The sequence below is a fragment of the Neofelis nebulosa genome, chromosome 2 (genome assembly GCF_028018385.1).
Source record: "Neofelis nebulosa isolate mNeoNeb1 chromosome 2, mNeoNeb1.pri, whole genome shotgun sequence".
Lineage (NCBI taxonomy): Eukaryota > Metazoa > Chordata > Mammalia > Carnivora > Felidae > Neofelis > Neofelis nebulosa.
In genome coordinates this window covers 125387050-125404838 of record NC_080783.1, presented here as the reverse complement: position 1 = coordinate 125404838, position 17789 = coordinate 125387050, and the positions used below count along the sequence as shown (strand labels likewise).

The following is a 17789-nucleotide window of genomic DNA, read 5'->3' as shown; positions in this document are numbered from 1 at the left end:
GAACACTGGTTTATCTTCCAGAGTGATGAAGGCTGATCTTTCCTTTCTAACTTATCTCCTTCTAGCTCAAAACTGTGAAAACTGGATGCATTTCCCCACCCTGTGAAATGGAGACTTTGGGGGATAGGTTGGACACAGTTCAGCCTCTGGTTGGGGACATGGTCACGATTTTCTGGCAGTTTTTAAGGGGAAGCTGTACTTTGATGGGAAGAACTCTGTGATTTGGACTCAGAAGACCCGGGTTTGAGGCTCAGCTCCACCATTGGATAGCTGTGACGGTGGACAAGTCATGAATCATTTCTGTTTCTTTACCAGAGAAAAGGCATTATAGAACCTGTTCTGGGGCGCCTGGGTGGCTCAGTCGGTTAAGCATCTGACTCTTGATTTTGGCTCAGGTCATGATCTCACAGTAGTGAGATTGAGCCCCGCATCTGGCTCCATGCTGAGTGTGGAGCCTGCTGGAGATTCTCTCTCTCCCCTCTGCTCCTCTACCACTCGCACACGCATGTGCACATGCTCTCTCTTTCTCTCAAAAAATTTAAAAAAAAATTAAAAAAGAACCTGTTCCACCTACTTCACATGCCAGAGAGAGAACCATTCATTCAACTAGTTTATACTGAGTGCTAATTGTGAGCCAAGCACAGTGGTAGACCCTGGGGGCGGGGGGAGGGGGTGCAACCACTAAATGAGATAGGCAGGGTCTCCATCCTGTTGGAGATTATAGTGAAACAGGAAAGATATGTTAAATGAGTGAGCAGAGGTGAATGGGAGAGTAATGACTATGGAAAGTACATTCCACAATGTACTAAGAAAGTGCTAGAAACTATATAGAGCTTTACATAAATGAAAAGTGTAATGGAGCACCTGGGTGGCTCAGTCAGTTGAACATCCAACTTCAGCTCAGGTCATGATCTCGTGGTCTGTGAGTTCGAGGCCCATGTCCGGCTCTGTGCTGACAGCTCGGAGCCTGGAGCCTGCTTCGGATTCTGTGTCTCCCTCTCTCTTTGCCCCCCCACCCCCCGCTTGCACTCTGTCTCTCAAAAATAAACATTAAAACAAATTTTTTTAAAAAGAAACGTGTGCGGGTGGCAAAAAAAGTCTGGAAAAATACACAGCACACTGTTAATTAACGATGATCTATGAAGTGGGATAACAAAGGTCCTCCACTTTCTAAGTTACACGTTTATATATTATTTAACCATTTTACAACCAGCCTATATTTGTGCTCATAAAAAATAGAGGCATTAAAAGTTGGGGAAAAATGAATAGTGTTCAAATGTGCTCAAGAATGTGGAAATAATGATTTTGGACTTGAGCTTTCATGCTGCAATTTATTTTTTGTTGTGGTGAGTCAAGGAAGGTAGAGAAGGAAGTATGTTAGCAGCCACCAGGAGCGGACGGCCCCGTAGCTTCAGATCTGCTGGTCTGGAGCAGCACACGAGTGTTCCCCCGGGCAGCGAGGGTGGTCCCATGGATCAGATGACGTGTCCTCTGAGGACCTCATGGCATTTTCCTGTGGTAGTCCTGAACCAAGACCGGCCAGGTCTGACACCACAGGACTAACAGTGAGCTAATTACAACCAGTAGAGGGGCTGGAAAGGATTGTAGGGGCAAAACACAAATCCAATGGCCATTTCCCCTGGAGAACTGGCATGAACTCAGAGGGCTGGACACAGAGCCTTCTTCCTATTCATTAAGCGTCTTTTCTTCACGGGTAGCAAAGTTCTGCAAGGTCGCCGTGAACAATGCAGGACTCCTTACACCCTGTGTTCCCAGTCAGTGCACGCTGTCCCGTGGTCAGCCTCTGTCAAAGGCATGGAGTTCACAAGCCACAGCTCTTTGTTGCAAAACGAGCGAGCCTGGGCTTACCCCTCCTTCGTTTTCTTTTTCTGGCTCTGAATAGGTCTGTGCGTACATAGCAGATGGCTTTCTGACGAGGCTCGAATTCATCCCGTCTTTGGGGAAAAAACTACAGCAAGAAGGACTGTTATTCCAATCTGATAAGGCTTTCTATTTCCAGCTAGAAAATTGAGTGTCTGTAAGTAGAAGGGGGAAAAAAAATAATAGGAAAGTGTAAGGAACAAAAGCAGTCCATACTTTACTTGAGAGATGGATTTGGGGAGTTTTCAGTTATGTAAATCCTCTGCCTCCACACCCCTGATCTCCTCGTGGCTCAGAAGCCACTGGGAAGGCAGTTCCAAACAGTCAGATATACACCTAAAATATACAACTTCAGGACTGTGTTTAACTCTGAGGAAGGCTGCAGGGGGTCAGAACTGGGAAGGCTTCAACAGTTTCTATAACTTTTTTCCCTTAAATTTTTTTTTCTTTAAAAAATTGCATATGGGGCGCCTGGGTGGCTCAGTGGGGTTAAGTGTTAGATTTCGGCTCAGGTCATGATCTCACTGTTCCCTAGTTCGAGCCCCGCGTCGGGCTCTGTATGACAGCTCAGAGCCCTGGAGCCTGCTTCAGATTCTGTGTCTTCCTGTCTCTCTGCCCCTCCCTAGCTCACTCTCTGTCTCTCTGTCTCTGTCTCTCAAAAATAAATAAACATTAAAAAAAAAAAAGGGTGCCTGGGTGGCTCAGTCAGTTAAGTGACCAACTTCAGCTCAGGTCATGATCTCCCAGTTCATGAGTTCGAGCCCCGTATCAGGCTCTGTGCTGACAGCTCAGAGCTCAGAACTTGGAGACTGCTTTGGATTCCGTGTCTCCCTCTCTCTTTTCCCCTCCTCCACTCATGCTCAGTCTCTCTTTGTCTCTCAAAAATAAGTGTTAAAAAAAGTTAAAAAAATTTTTTTTTAATAATTAAAAAAAAAAAAAAAAAAAAGGACTATGGAACCAGTCTGCTGGGGTTAGGATACCAGCTCTTTCCCTTACAAGTTAGTAACCTTAGCAAGTTACTTAACTATTCTGTGCCTCAGTTTTCCCATCTTCAAAATGGGGATAATAATAGCAGATATGAGGTGGTAGTGAAGATTAAATGAGTTCATTCATTCATTCATTCATTCATTCAACAAGTATTTATTGAGAGCCCACCATGTGCCAGGTACTGTTCTAGGTGCTGGAGTATCTATTAATGATCAGAGCACTTGAAAATCTATGTCCTCGGGGGCCATATATTCCAGAGAATAAGAAATAAGAAACAAATAATGAAAAATATAGTATGTGAGGAATGAGCACTAAGGAGAAAAAAGCAAAATAGATAGTAATGGTCAGCATTGACATTTTTAGATACAGTAGCTGAAGAGGGTCTCACTGAGAAGGGAACATCTGAGTAAAGCTCAAAGTTGGAGATTACCACCAAGTCTCAGAAGAACACCTGGCACTTGATAAATGTTAGCTGTTGTTTTTATTATCTGTATTTGAAATATATCTCACTTGTTATGTTAATAAAACTCTCTAAATCACCAAGAGGAAGGATATATGGACATATAAAAATGACTGGAATAAATACCAGAACCTTCACAGCATTTTGGAAATGCTTTGTCGTATTAAGAAACCTTACTACCAGGTGATACTGACCCACAAAGGGGGAGAAAAAATCAGCCCCAAACCAAATGACTCAAAGGTAATTTATATTTTAAAGAGAGACATAAAAAGAATTCAGTCATCTTCCTTCAAAATTGGGAACAGAAAACTATTGAATATTTAGGACTAGAAATGGACCGCCGTTCAATATACAGAACAAAATTGTAAATGGGAGAAGAATTCCATATTATAACCTGGTAGAGAAGAGGGAAAGAACGGTAGAAAAGCTGATGAGGGGGAAAAATGAAAAGGACAATGAAATAGGTATAGAGAGTGAGCAGCAGATATGGACAAGCTGACACATATCCAAAAACAGGCAGAGAAAGAAGATACAAAATGACAGACTCACAAAAAGAGCAAGAAAAAGGCATAGAGCGAATTTCGTGGAGTCTAATCTCTATCTTTTTCTTTCTGGTGATGTTATCATTAAAAATTAAAATTAGTGCTGTGTTTCTGTGACTTCACATATTAATGGGCCCAGTATTGGTGGTGCCTTTTTTTAAGGGAAGGATAAATGGAATTAAGGGCACAGGAGCCCCTGTCCCTGAGGAAGACTCTCAAGCTTGTTTACTGTTGGGCTTTAAATTATGCTAGAGTGTCCTTGGGGACTCCATGTGTGTCTGAAATTAGGAGAAGGTGAGCCCAACAGGGACTGTGCTCCACCCATGGGCCTCCTCCCCCGAACCCAAAATATGCTCAGGTCAACAGACAGTAAAAAGTGGAGAAGCTCGAGCAGATCACCCTGCAAAGTTTTAGCAAGAGAGGTTTTATCTATACACAGCACTCGCCCCATTTTTAAGCAAGCTGTCTCTTTTTCCTGCGGGGAGACCAACAAAATCACAGGCACGTTTAGTCATGCGATTGCCTTAGAGATAGTAAAATACGGACTGTTACCACCAAGGCCCAGATATGCGTCCCACCAACAAGTAAAAGAGCAGCGAGAATGTCACGACAGAAACCGGAAAGCAAAAGATCTGCATTCTGATGAAGCGTCTTATACAGAAGAGCCAGAATGGAAATTCAGGCTAGATGAAAAATGCAAAACATTATTGGAAGAGCGCCCTGTGGAGTGTTTCAGGAGGACATTCTGACCCTGGTTAGGTGAGCTCAGAGCAAGAAGCCGGTTCCCTGAGGCCCAGAGAAGCTGTGTGGAGGGATTAGCAGCCAAACAGGAGTAAAGTCAAACAGAATTGAGGCCCACTCTTCAAGGAGAGACGATGCAGGAGACAGTGGAGCACCAAGAGAGGTGGCAGGCTCTTGGGGGGCAGAGAAGGGAACAGCTCCAGAAAGTTCTAGTGGAATAGAAAATGGACAACCGTCCCAGGCACCTGGGTGGCTCAGTCGGTTGAGCGTCTGACTTCGGCTCAGGTCATGGTCTTGCAGTTCGTGAGTTTGGGCCCCCCATCGGGCTCCCTGCTCTCAGCCTGTCAGCGTGGAGCCCGCTTCGGATCCTCTTTCCCCCTCTCTCTGCCCCTCCCCGACTTGCACTCTCTCAAAAATAAATAAATACTTTTTTTTTTTTTTTAAAAAGGACAACCATCTACTATGAGGGATTCTTAGGGCCAACAGGTCCACATTTTGCATTTTATCTTAATAAATAACATAGGCCAAAAGGTACCTGTAAGATAAGGTTAAACAAATTATAGCACATCCATATGCAAGAGTTATTATGTGATCATTAAAAATATAAAATATTTCAGGGGCGCCTGGGTGGCTCGTCGGTTAAGCGACCGACTTCGGCTCAGGTCATGATCTCACAGTCCGTGAGTTCGAACCCCGCGTCGGACTCTGTGCTGATAGCTCAGAGCCTGGAGCCTGCTTCAGATTCTGTGTCTCCCTCTCTCTCTGACCCTCCCTCGTTCATGCTCTCTCTCTGTCTCAAAAATAAATAAACATTAAAGATATATATATATACACATATGTATATATATATATACGTATATGTATATATATATATGTGTATATATATATACGTATATATATATATATATGTATATATATATATGTATATATATATATATGTATATATATATATATATATATAAAATATTTCAAACAGTATATGGGCACTCCTAGTTAAAGATACAAGTTGAATGTGTACATTTACATCTACTCCCTTGGGAAACTCTGTAAGATTACATTAAAGGATCAAAAAGGCAAAAGCCGGTAAAGGAGAGGAGATCACAGCACATAAGAGATGTCATGCAATTTTAGAAGCTTGAAGACGAACAGATGAGCATTCCTGACTGGACATACCAAAAACATGACCACTAAGGGCCTGGGGGCAGGAGCCAGAGGGGAGCTAGAAGCAAGCCAATTGGGTCCTCAAACCCCAGAAAGGCTCGGGAAGGTGGAGCTTGGTATGGGTGAAGCTGAAAAAAGTGGAGTGGTTGAGAGATTATAAAAATGATCTCGGGGCACCTGGGTGGCTCAGTAGGTTGAGTGTCCGACTCTTGATTTCAGCTCAGGTCATGATCCCAGGGTCATGGGTTTGAGCTCCGAGTCAGGCTCTGCATTGAGTGTGGAGCCTGCTTAAGATGTTTTTTCTCTCTCTCTCTGTCCTTCTCCCCTGCTTGTGTGTGCTCTCTCTCTAAAATAAATCTAAAAATTAAAAATTATCTAGATAACTTATCTAGATAATTTAACTATTAACTAATTAATTAAATATCTAGATAATCATCTAATTAATTTAATTATCTAGATAATTAAAAAATTATCAAGATAACCTTTTCCCAGCCATGGGTCTGTTCCTTTCCTCTCCTCCCGTTCCACGGAAGCCCAGAGGGTCCCTGCTGGGAGGGGTTAAGTAGCATCCACACTGCGGACAAGGCTCACCAGGCACAGCCCAAGGCAGGAATAGTTTTTGAGTTTTCCCTTTTTCACTATTCTACAAATTATCTACAATGAACTACTTGTAATCACTACACTACTTATAATCAGGAAAAAAATATTTTAAAATGGTAGAAGCAGCACAGTAAAACGAAATTTTAACAGGGCTGAAGGGACCAAAGTTAAAAGTCCCCTCTTGCCCACCCTACTTCCACAGGGACAACACTGATTTATAGTTGTTTTGTATATCCTTACAGAAGAAAAAGTTTTAAAAAATGAAATGAAAGCAAAACAGAAAAAAACAAGGCAGGATGAAGATCGGGAGATTTCAGTTTTGTTAAAACTCAGGGAAAGGAGCAGAGATTAAGGCTTCCCTCCGAGATTCCAAGAGATTCTAGAGCATGAAGGAAAGGAAGTGGTGGGGGGAGGAGAGAGGAAATGAATCTGTCTTATCTTCAGAGTTGTTGGCCAAGGTATGGGGGCCTAAGGTCTCTTAATTTAACAGTGTTATTCCATCACTAAAAAAAAATTTTTTTAACATTTATTCATTTTTGAGAGACAGCACGAGTGGGGAAGGGCAGAGAGAGAGAGACACAGAATCCAAAGCAGGCTCCAGGCTCTGAGTTGTCAGCACAGAGCCAGATGCAGGGCTCGAACTCATCACGAGATCACGACCTGAGCTGAAGTCTGACACTTAACTGAGCCACCCAGGCATCCCAGGGTTGTTCCATCATTAAAGAAACAACCTGTGGCACAAGAATAAATAAGGAATAAGCTCATCTCTTCCCTGTGATTCCTACATTTGCCCATAAGGCTCTGACTTCCTGGGATTTTTAATAAAAACTCTGAATGTTTCAGCAGAACCATTTTTTGTTGTTAGCAAATTGTCTGCACAAGTGGTGAAATACCATAGCAGAGAGGTAGACAGAGAAGATCCTAATACAGAGATGTTTTGCAAATTTTAAATTTATGGTGGGAAAGATTTGCTCTGTGTCTCTCCTTCTAATGATTAGATTTGGGGGTTGTACCCTGCCCGTATTCTGCCTCCACAGTAAAATCACAGATCTTCCTGGGGCACCTGGGTGGCTCAGTCGGTTAAACATCTGACTCAAGTCAAAATCTCAGGGTCGTGAGTTCAAGCCCCGCACTGGGCTCCACACACACAAAAACCATGGCTCTTTTTGCCTTATGCAAATACACAGATTTGCTTTTCTGTGCCCCTGCTGGCTGTCTGCACAGGGGTACCTTGCCAAGGTGAAGAATCTTGATTACATTAAGGATTTTGAAGGTCTTCTATGCACTTAAGGAAATATACCACATATGAAGTGAAGGTTTGATAGGTCTTCTAAGTAGGTTAGCCAGGCTCTTTCTTAAATCAAATTAGCAAATTCAAAATGCCTTAATGTGCCAAGGGATTCCCTAGGCCTTCTGTACTTGAATCATGACATTTTGTTAAAAGGAACTATGGAACGGACGTAGAAAAAAAATCCTATTATATGGTGAGCTGCACTTTAGAAGATCGTTTTTCTTATAATGTTCCTGGGAAGTGTTTCTAATATACTCAAGAACCTTGAGAGATTATAGAAGAGAGAGAATTTGAGACTTACCTGAAATATTGTTAATGACTTTGCTCTTGAACGTAAAACAAATGCAGCCGGGGGATGTGGGGGCCTGTTAAACATGTTTTTGTCTTACCAGAAGCCAGCAGATCCACTCACAGAAAATCTGTGGCAGACAATCACTGAGGTTGCTCCCTGGCATGTTTGGTGGGTTTTGCCTCAGAATTTCTGAGTTGATAAGGCTTATTTCCACCTGACACGCTGTATTTAAAGCTCTTTTCTTTACAATGTGTTGCACTTACACATGCTTTGGCAGTTCCACACGCCCCCACGTGAGCTTGTTAAGGAGTGAGCGAGAATCTTCGATATGAGAGCATGGTGGCAGTGAGCACAGCAACCCCCCCACCCCGCCCCCGGCTCCTCTGGGCCCCAGAAGGGCACCTGCAGAGCCACACTTCATTTTGAGAGAAAGGGTGCCCTGCTCAGCTCGCCCCTCCGCATACATGAGAGGCCTCCTTCCTTCCACTCCAAACATTTCTTTTTTTACTTCCTTTTCCCCCAGTTTAATGGAATGCCCACCCCACCTCTTTTTGTGGTCCTTAAGAGAAGGTCACTTTTTGTAAAATAATCCAAGTGTAGAAAGGAGAGAAGAAACTCTTTGGTCTAATAAAGTGAGAGAATCAGAACGAGGTTAAATTTAGCAGGAGAAAAGTCTGCTGGTCTCTTCAGTACTCCGTTCTGAGGCCAGACCTCTGCACGGGCTTCTATCCTGCCTTCCTCCAGCTTCAGGATCTGAAGCTCCTTTTCGTGCCTCCTCCCCATCCAGCTGCGGGAGTAAGATTTGCTGCAGTGACTAATCACTGGGGCTGGAGCCTGGGTCAGGGTGGGAGGCAGAGACTAAATATGTATAAGGGATTCGGTGGAGACAAATGAGAGCAGGTAGGAATTGGGGGTGTTGTCAGGGGGATCGCTATGAGCGAGGGGTGACCTGTGGGACCTGCCCAGCATCTAGCTGATTAAATATTCCCCAGGATTCTCTGCCTATGCTCATGTGGCTAAAAGTTAGACCTTTTATTACTTTTGTCTGGACTGTATGCCCTCCTCCCTCTTTCCATGATAAGGGGTATAATGATGGTGTAACATAAGTAATACAAATTATAGCAAAATCAGAAAATGTAAGTAAGCAAATAATAATAATTACATATTTTGAAAACCCAGCACCCTGTAAAATCTAAAATTTAAGATTTTGGTGTGCAGACTACCAGACACGTTCCTAAGCAAATGGGTACAGAATCAGCCTAGAGCCCAACGAATCCATATTGGACCTGGGTGGGAGCTGGCAGAGAGTTCCAGGGGGGCAGCTCACCAAGAAAAAAAATGGAACTAATGGTGTCCTGATATTCACCCAGTGGTTACGTTTACATCACCATGCTACAGTATCAGTCAGGAAACTGACATTGATATAATGTGTGTGTATTTCTTTGCCATTTAATCACATGTGCAGATTCATGTGACCACCACTGCCGCCCAGGTACACAAAACCATCACCCCACAGAGCTAGAACAAACAATTCTAAAATTTGTAGGAGCCACAAAAGACCCCAAATATCCAAAAAAATCCTGAAAAAGAAAAACAAAACTGGAGGCATTCTGATTCTGGATTTCAAGCTATATTGCAAAGCTGTAATCATCAAGGCTATATGGTCCTGGCACAAAAACAGACACATGGTTCAATGGAACAGAATAGAAAACCCAGAAATGGACCCACAACTATATGGTTAACTAATCTTCAACAAAGCAGGAAAGAGTCTCCATGGAAAAAAGACACTCTCTTCAACAAATGGTGTTGGGAAAACTGGACCCCTTTCTTACACCACACGCAAAAATAAATTCAAAATGGGTGAGAGACCTAACTGTGACACAGGAAACCAACAAAATCCTAAAGCAGAACACAGCAGCAAACTCTTTGACATCAGCCAGAGCAACTTCTTACTAGACACTTCACAAAGGCAAGGGAAACAAAAGCAAACATGAACTACTGGGACTTCATCAAAATAAAAAGCTTCTACCCAGTGAGGGAAACAATCAACAAAACTAAAAGGCAGCCTATGGAATGGGAGGATATATATGATGAAGGATTAGGATCCAAAATCTGTAAAGAGCTTATAAAACTCAATACCCCAAAAACAATAACCCAATTAAGAAATGGACAGACGACATGAATAGACACTTTTCTAAAGAAAGCATCCAGAGGGCCAACAGACACATGAAAGGATGCTCAACATCACTCGTTAGGGAAATACGAATCAAAACCACAATGAGATACACCTCACACCTGTCAGAATGGCTAAAATTAACAACACACGAAACAATAGGTGTTGGTGAGGATGTAGAGAAAGGGGAACCCTCTTGAACTCTTGGTGGGAATACAAACTGTGCAGCTACTCTGGAAAAGAGTATGGAGGTTCTTCAAGAAACTAAAAATAGAACTACCCTACCATCCAGCAACTGCACTATTAGGTATTTACCCAAAGGATACAAAAATACAGATCTGAAGGGGTGTATGCAACCCAGTGTTTATAGCAGCATTATCAATGGTAACAAAACTACGGAGAGAGCCCAAATGTCCACCGACCGATGAATGGATAAAGAAGATGTGGTTATATACACAACAGACTATTACTCAGCCATCAAAAAGAATGGAATCTTGCCCTTTGCAACTATGTGGATGGAGCTAGAATATATCGTACTAAGCAGAATTAGCCAGAGAAAGACAAATATCATATTATTTCACTCACGTGGAATTTCATTCAGATGAACATATGAGAAAAGTGGGGGAGAGAAGAGAGGGAAACAAACCACAAGAGACTCTTAACAATAGAGAACAAATGGAGGGAGGTAGGTGGGAGATGTGCTAGACGGATGATGGGTATTAAGGAGGGCATTTGTTGTGATGAGCACTGGGTGTTGTATGTAAGTGATGAATCACTGCTTTCTGCTCCTGAAACCAATATTGCACTATGTTAACCAACTAAAATTAGAAAATTTTTAAATGTTTTTATTTATTTTTGAGAGAGAGACAAAGTGCAAACTGGGGAAGACAGAGAGAGAGAGGGAGACACAGAATCTGAAGCAGGCTCCAGGCTCTGAGATGTCAGCACAGAGCCCAACGCAGGGCTTGAACTCATGAACTATAAAATCATGACCTGAGCCAAAGTTGGCCACTTAACCAACTGAGCCACCCAGGTGCCCCCAACTAAAATTTAAATTAAAAAAAACAAATAGGAAAAAAAAGAAAACCGTCACCCTAAATTGTCCTTCATGTTGCTCCTTTATAGCTGTGCACCTGCCTACTGCCACTCTAATGTTACCCTGGCAATTCCGAATCTGTTCTCTCTATATAATTTTATGATTTCAAGAATATTACAGAAACAGAATCCCACAGTATGTGGCCCTTTCAGATGGGCTTTTTTTCCCACACTCAGCATAACGCCCCCAACTGAGATCCATTTAAGTTGTGTGTATCATTAGTTTTTTCCTTTTTATTGTTGACTAATATTTCAACTATTGTTGTAAACAAAAGTCGTGATTGTAAACAAAATGCCTGGCCAGCCAGGACCAGAGTCTGGTAGTAACTATAATAATGATAAATAGCTGAGAATTATTATTTTCCAGACATGTCAGATAAAGTGTTATAGTATCCAAAATCTATAAAGAACTTACCAAACTCAACACCTGAAAAACAAATAATCCAGTGAAGAAACGGGCAGAAGACATGAATAGACACTTTTACAAAGAAGACATCCAGATGGCCAACACGCACATGAAAAGATGCTCAACGTCACTCATCGTCAGGGAAATTCAAATCAAAACCACACTGAGATACCACCTCATACCAGTCAGAGTGGATAACATTAACAACTCAGGAAACAACAGACGCTGGAGAGGATGTGGAGAAACAGGAACCCTCTTGCACTGTTGGTGGGAATGCAAACTGGTGCAGCTTCTCTGGAAAACAGTGTGGAGGTTCCTCAAAAAATAAAAACAGAACTACTCTATGACCCAACAATAGCACTACTAGGAATTTATCCAAAGGATACAGGAGTGCTGATTCATAGGGGGACATGTACCCTAATGTTTATAGCAGCACTTTCAACAATAGCCAAATTATGGAAAGAGCCTAAATGCCCATCAGCTGGCGAATGGAAAAGAAGATGTGGTTTATATATACAATGGAATACTACTTGGCAATGAGAAAGAATGAAATCTTGCCATTTGCAAAACGTGGATGGAACTGGAGGGTGTTATGCTAAGTGAAATAAGTCAATCAGAGAAAGACAGATATCACATGTTTTCATTCGTATGTGGAACTTGAGAAACTTAACAGAAGACCATGGGGGAAGGAAGGGGGAAAAATAGTTTCAAGCAAAGAGGGAGGCGAACCATAAAAGACTCTTAAGTACAGAGGACAAACTGAGGGTTGATGGTGGGGGGACAGGGGAGAGAGGAAAATGGGAGATGGGCATTGAGGAGGGCACGTGTTGGGATGAGCGCTGGGTGTTGTCTGTAAGTGATGAACCACGGGAATCTACTACGCCCGAAACCAAGAGCACACTGTATACACTGTATGTTAGCTAACTTGACAATATATTAAAACAAAGTTATTATCTGCCAGATACCGCGCTCAGTGCTTCACCTGCATTATCTCATGTAGTCTGTCATGACAACAACACTTTGATTCTCTCGTTTTACAGACAAGGAAATGGAGGCTGAGGGAGGTTAAGTAGCTTTCTCAGGGCCAAGCAGCTAATCATTTGGCTTAGACCCCAAGTGCAAGCTCTTGACACAAGCATATACTGAGGAAACAGCATTTTATTCCTAGGCCTCAAAAGGAGCCGAGCCACGGGCTGTGCCCCTCGCGAATGCAATCACCCTTCAGGCCCCAGCAGCTACCCCAGCTCTCTCCTGAATGCACAGACGCTTTCTAAAAACCCAGAAATTCAACTTCTGGCTTAAGTCCCTAAAATTAGATTTACCTTTACAACAGAAGTAGATTGACTTACAAATGGCTTCTTAGTTTTATAACTTCGACCAAAGACTCCAGGATCCTCCACTAAGTGGAGACCATTAAGCGGATGTAAGTGGCAGCAGAAAGATTTAATATGCGCAGAAATACAGAAATCAAACCCAGAGCCAGTTTCGAGACCAATGCCTTTAGGTCCTAAATGTGCCTGAGTGGTTTTTACAAAGCCTATAAAATTCTTCTTGTTATAAATGAGCAGCCAACTGTTCTGACAATAGGGCTAAATTAATTCACGGACTTGCCAAAGCTAGAGGAAGAGTAAGTATGTTCCTAATAGGAGTTTCCGAAGAAAGGGCATCTAAGCCTGGGGATCTTGCTGAAAGGGTACTATTTAATCCTTTCTGCCTTCTAGGGCTTTTCCCTGGGAGAGGCGGGGCTGCCCAGGACTGAGGATGACCCCAGCACTTGCCTTGCTCTGATTCTGCCACCGGTTCTTGGGGTCTCTGGCCAGCCCTGTCTAAAGAGCAGATTGCTGGTGACTGTCGTAGCCTCAGGAAGAAGTGCCAAGCAGAGGGATGGCTGCCTTTCTTGTGAACAACTGACTCTATTAGTGGCTGGGATAAGCCTATGGCAATGACCTGGGATAAAAAGCCAAACCTGCTCAGCCTCCTTGTGCTGTGTTCTCTGGGTGCTGGTTGGGAAATCTGCATCCTAACAATGAAAATAAGGACAGCAGGTCACATCCGTGAAATGCTTGCCAATCAGGAACTTTATGTGTATTATTCCTTTCACCTTTACAACAATTCCATGAGTTGGTCAAGGTGATCATTCTCATTTTGTAAGTGGAAAACCAGTTCAGAGAGATGAGATGGCCCATGGTCACTCAGCTAATCGCAGTGGTGCTGGGTGAACCAAGGGGGCTGAATTTCTTATATGAGCTGTGCCTAAGAGTCACCTCATAGCTGATGCGGGAAGTTGCAGCTGAGTGAAACTTCTGAGTGTTACAGCTAGTAAAGGAAGGAAGAATGAGAGAGAAATGGTACCACCACTGTGCAGCTCCTTACTGAATTAATGGAACCAACATTAGGCAATGAAAATCAGTGGTTTCTGACATCATAAAAAGAATCAGGTGTGGCTGGGTGGCTCAGGTGGTTAAGCATCTGACTTTTTTTTTTTAATGTTTATTTATTTTTGAGACAGAGAGAGACAGAGCATGAACGGGGGAGGGTCAGAGAGAGAGAGGGAGACACAGAATCTGAAACAGGCTCCAGGTTCTGAGCTGTCAGCACAGAGCCTGACGCGGAGCTTGAACTCACGAACCACGAGATCATGACCTGAGCCGAAGTCGGACGCTTAACCGACTGAGCCACCCAGGCGCCCCACCATCTGACTTTTGATATCGGCTCAGGTCATGATCTCATGGTTCGTGGGATCAAACCCCACATTGGGCTCTGCACTGACAGTGTGGAACCTGCTTGGGATTCTTGCTCTCTCCCTCTCTTTGCTCCTCCCCTGCTTGTTCATGTGCATGCTCATTCTCTCTCTCTCAAAATAAATAAACTTTAAAGAAAAATAAATTAAAAAAAAAATCAAAAGACTCAGCCATATACTATGTACTTCCAACACCACCTATGAAATGTTGCCAACATGTAGAACTTGAATCTGATTAATCCTTTACATCTAATTGCCAATTTATAGGCAATACAAGGGGCAGCAATATGTTGAAGACTCTATGGGATGTAATCAGCCAAATCCAGATTGTGGAAAATTCTATTGGATAAACTAGCTTCTTTAACAGAAAATTTCTAAGAAAAGAAGGGAAAGACTCGGAGGGAGACTATAAATTAAAAGACACTTCAGACACAAGCAACAGCAATGCTCGAACCTCATTTGGATGTCCATTCAAACAAACAGGGGAAAAAAAATGACTAATGGACAATTGGGTAAATGTGAACGCTAGGTATTTGGCGCTATTGAGGAGTGATTGTTGATTTTGGGAGAGTGTGTCTGATAGAATTGAGGTTATGATTTTCAGAAGATGCACTCAGAAACACTTGATGTGATGACTTGGGTTTACTTCAAAATAATCTGCAGGAAAGGAAAGTGGGTGGGGTCTAGGAAAAATGGGAAAGACCGCAAGCCGATCGTGGTTGGGAACATGATCATGAAGGCATGAGGCTTCACTGCACTCTTTTTTCTTTTATACATGTTTAAAGTTTTCTATAATAAGAGTTAAAAAAAAATAGGTGAAGAGATACAAACTTCTAGTTAAAAAATAAATAAGTAGGGCACCTATGCTTCTCAGCCGGTTGAGCATTGGTCTCAGATCAGGTCATGATCTCCTGGTTCATGAGTTCAAGCTCCAGGTCAGGCTCTGCGCTGACAGCTCAGAGCCTGGAGCCTGCTCCTGTCTCTCCCAATCTCTCTCTGTCAAAAATAAATAAAACATTAAAAAAATAAGTTATGGAGATGAAAAGTCACCCAAGACTAATATAACATTGTATATTATAATAATAAATACAATAAAATAAATAATATTTATTATACTAACCACAGTCAATCATAGTATCAATAATAAATAATTAATAAAATAAATAATAATACATTTTTTAAAAATTAAAAAAAATTGCCCAAAAAGGGTAACCATGAATGAAAGAAGATGAGATAGCATGAGGGGAAGGGTAACGTCCCAGGATTCAAGGAAAGATTTGCTTAGGAAGTGGTCAGGAAGAGGGAGTGGTCACGGGGGTCAGATGCCGCTGCTGGTCAGGTAGCTGAGTCCTGAGGATGATGCCAGGTGTCCCGGGGAAGGAGTCCACACGCTGCCCTCACTTGGGGGTGAGTTTCCTCCCACCCAGGACAGTGTCCCGGGGTGTGGGTTGCCCTAGCCTCCTCATTTCCTGGCCTCATCCTTGTTTATCCCAGAATACTTAGTGCTGTTAAGGCCAGAGTCCCTGAAGTATGTGGGTTACACAGCCCCTCTCTCCAACTGATGCCCTGCCAGAGTTCAAATTTAAAAGATCTATTGACACGGTGTTCAAGGGGAAATTAGTGAAGCCACCATGAACAGTGCAACTTTAGTTTCCAGAATCTAGCCCAAAGATTATGGACTTGTTCATTATGATCTTGTGAAGCCCTCTTATCTGTTTCAGGAGGACTACCTCAATCATTTCTTAGGTTTGGGTCATGATTTTGTTTTGTTATCTGAAGGAAGGACATTCCCTGGAGAAAACGTTAACCGCTTGGGCTACATTTTTGCCAACTCGAGTTGTCTTTTCTTAAATAGTCTCCCACCGCCCCCATTCTCTGCCCCTCTCTGCGTCATCTTTGTGTCCTCACTCCGCACCCCCTTCTCTTTCTCCTTCCCCTTTTATCCCTCTCCCTCAATTTTCTGCAGTGGGCAGAGAATATGGTGTCTGGAAGTTTCTGGTTTTCAGATGCAGACCTGAGTAACTGGGCCCCAGATACCTAGCACTGTGGTGTGCTGTTGTTCTTACCTTTCCTGACTGTCCATCTGGTTGCCCCTTTTTGCTTATCATATTCTCCAGCCCTTCTGATCTGATCCATTCTCTTGCATTCCCAGTGACAAGCCTGGCTTCCTGGCCTCTGACTCTCTGTTCCAGAAAGACATCCTTGAAACACTGGCCATCATGTGGGTGGACAGCGGCCCCCCCTGCCTCTCCCCGGTCTAGTGTGTGAAGCCAGGACAACTGCAGAGAAATCCCTGGAGGTCAGTGTTTTTCAGTAATGTGTGATGTGCAAGGAGGATGTGTGTCCACTGTTTTCTGATCTTAGATCAACTGCCTTATGGTGTAAGAACAGAGTTCAGAGAACCTTCAGTGGGCCTCACTAACCTCTGTGGTGGGGCCTCGCTAACCTCTGTGGAGGTAACAAGGCATCATTGAGCCACATGCTCCAGAGTCGCTAAGAATGGATTAGAGAATGAGCGGGGGCCTCTCTGGTTTGGCTATTTCTGTAACTGTCTGCCTCTGGTTTGCTTTTCTTCCCCAGGGGGCTCTCGTGGGAGCACCCATCTGGCTGTGCCTCCTGACATGGGCTGTTGTAGGGCCTCACGGGGATGCTCACCTCCCTCCCCAGCCCCCGTGTGGAACTCATGCATACTCACGTGCTACACGCGTGTAGCCAGGAGTCGTATGCAGGTTATAGTCACTTAATTAAAAAAGAACCTTCGCAGGACTCAAGGGCCTTGTGATTGTTCTACATTTCATCTTTGCTTCTGTGTTGGTGGGTTGACTATTCAAGCTGCAATAGGGTGCTGGTCGTGTCTTTTAGCATAATTATTAGCTTTAGCAGCTATTATCTTTTTCTTCATACATATTTGTCTTTTGTGTTAAATCTGACCTTAAGTGTCTCCATTTCAAATTCTGTACTTTTTCCTCTATAGTTAAGTTGTTTGTGTTTTTCCACTAGCACAGAGTCCAGAGAATACAGTAAGGTATACTAACAGCTCAGCTCTCAGAAATTGACTTTTTTAATGTTTATTTATTTATTTTTGAGAGAGAGAGAGAGAGAAAGAGAGAGAGAGAGAGAGAGAGAGAGATTGAGAATCCCAAGCAAGCTCCTAGCTGTCAGCGCAGAGCTGGATGCGGGGCTTGACCTCTCAAACCGTGGGATCATGACTTGAGCCAAAATCAAGTTGGGACACTTAACCAATTGAGCCACCGAGGTATCCCAGAAAGTGATTTTTATACTTAGCTTCTTTTGGGTGGGAGACAAAGAGACTCAGTCAAGTTACCTCAAGAAAACTTGTGTTTGGAGCAAAGAGGCACATAGAACAAATCTCACCATTCTCTCTCTCTCTCTCTCTCTCTCTCTCTCTCTCTCTCTCTC

At 43.1% G+C, this 17789-nt stretch overlaps 1 long non-coding RNA gene across 1 annotated transcript in view; it reads left to right on the top strand.

Moving 5' to 3' along the window:
• LOC131504167 (uncharacterized) overlaps positions 1-16655 on the top strand; it is a 54272-nt gene extending 37617 nt beyond the window's left edge. The window contains exon 5 of the long non-coding RNA XR_009257834.1: positions 16522-16655. This is a non-coding gene — a long non-coding RNA (uncharacterized LOC131504167). The remainder of the gene's footprint in view (positions 1-16521) is intronic.
• The last annotated feature ends 1134 nt before the right edge of the window (positions 16656-17789 follow it).